The sequence below is a fragment of the Galeopterus variegatus genome, unplaced genomic scaffold (genome assembly GCF_000696425.1).
Source record: "Galeopterus variegatus unplaced genomic scaffold, G_variegatus-3.0.2 Scaffold427, whole genome shotgun sequence".
In the NCBI taxonomy this organism is placed as follows: domain Eukaryota; kingdom Metazoa; phylum Chordata; class Mammalia; order Dermoptera; family Cynocephalidae; genus Galeopterus; species Galeopterus variegatus.
In genome coordinates this window covers 153,232-155,110 of record NW_007726538.1, presented here as the reverse complement: position 1 = coordinate 155,110, position 1,879 = coordinate 153,232, and the positions used below count along the sequence as shown (strand labels likewise).

At 32.4% G+C, this 1,879-nt stretch overlaps 1 protein-coding gene across 1 annotated transcript in view; it reads right to left on the bottom strand.

Moving 5' to 3' along the window:
- Window positions 1-1,879, bottom strand: part of ERMP1 (endoplasmic reticulum metallopeptidase 1) — a 68,439-nt gene that overhangs the window by 57,942 nt on the left and 8,618 nt on the right. The window lies entirely within an intron of this gene.

The following is a 1,879-nucleotide window of genomic DNA, read 5'->3' as shown; positions in this document are numbered from 1 at the left end:
CCATAAAGACTATAAGTAATGCAGTAATAACAATTCTGGTCTTAAACTCATGAAGCAATGGAGAATTCAAACTGGGGTTTTTTGTTGTTGTTGTTTTTTATTTCTGCACATGTAGTGTAAACAAATTCAATGTTTACACAATCAAACTAGTTTTTTACATGGAGCACCACCCTCCATTCCAGTCACACCCATCCCAGTTCCACCAGTGAATACCATCATCTGTGACCATTATTAACAGCTTGTTTATATCCTTCAGATAATGCAATTATTTCTAAAATTTATGCAACTATAGAATTTTTATCTAAAGCTATATACATTTAGTGAAAACAGTAAAGACTTAGGGCTAGTCAGACCCAGCAAAAGAGAGTACTTAAATGTAAATAAGTAAAGGAACTGACTTTGGTTTGGACTATCTAAGTGCATTTTAACCTCTCTTGACCATACATGTGTAGAATATTATTAATACATATGCATAGAATATGTATACATTAATATATATACACATAGAAAGAATTCAGGAAAGGTACAGACTAAACCATAAGACTGGTTTTTCTCTGGGTAGTAACAGTATAGGGGCAGGGTGCTGTGATAATAAATTAAAAGCATGCATATGAAGGTGCTTAATGTATAGTATACTTCTGACACGGAAAATATACAAAGACACACTACTGCCCATGTGGAGCCCTGAGATTTCCACAAGAGGAAAGAACAACTCAGTGTCCTCTTTGCTTACAGAATTTTCTCTTGCTGCTTTTTGATTTGTGGTAGTTATTTTTGTTCCTCCTATTCTGAGTGATGACCAAGAAATAGAGTGCAGTGGATAATAGTGTAACATCTACTTACTCCTGCAGATATTAGATCTCAGCTTCTTCTCATTAGTTTGATGAACAGTAAGCAGAAAGATTTGAGAATTAGAAAGCAGAACTTGCTACTCTGACCTCTTGACCTCGAGACTCTCCAAAGTTCAGCAGAAGTAAAATATACATCCATTTTGAAGGGTAAAAGTTTAAAATAAGTTTGATGAAGAATATAAAAATACAGTATTGTTTAGGTTATGAAAACACACTTATCATAACTTCATAACTTAACATTAGATCTTTAAAGGGTGCTACAAAACAAGTTCCCATATCACCTTTCTCACTTCCCTAGCCCATTTCACCCCCCCAACACACTACCCAATATTAAAACTTCTAGCAAATGCTATATCTTTGGATAAAATGCATTATCCAAATTTCTAACAGAGCAGGGAAAAGGCATGAAACTTCCAACGTCAAATTTTAGTAGACCCTGACTGAACAAATCTATGAGCTTCGAATTCCATTAAGAAAGATGACAATTAAATTGATATTTATCAACTTTATCTTATTATCCTCAGAAAAGTTTAATCATAAAAATAAACACATTTCTCTGCCTGATTAAATATTATTGGATTTTTTGATTCAATTAATTCAATTTAAATCCCTTAAACTACAGGTAAATTTTCTTATTTTAATTCATAAAATGATTATCATTTAAAATTATTTATATCATAATCACCAAAATGGATAAAAGAAAGTTCATCACCTATATGACAATCTGGTCAGTGTTTAAGAACAAAATCCCTGAACCAGGACTGCCTAGGTGCATATTCCACTCTGTTATTAACCAACTGTGAAAGCTTCAGCGACTTAAAAACTCTCTTGCCTCAGTTTCTTCATCTGTAAAACGAAAGTAATAATAGTACTTATCCCTCATGTTGTTTTGAGGACTAAATGACTTAATATATATAAAATGCTTTGAACAACACTGGGCATATAATAAACCCTAAACAAGTGTTAGATGCTATTAATATTATTTTGTTAAAAAATTTTTAACAGAAACAAGCTAAAACCACCTCATG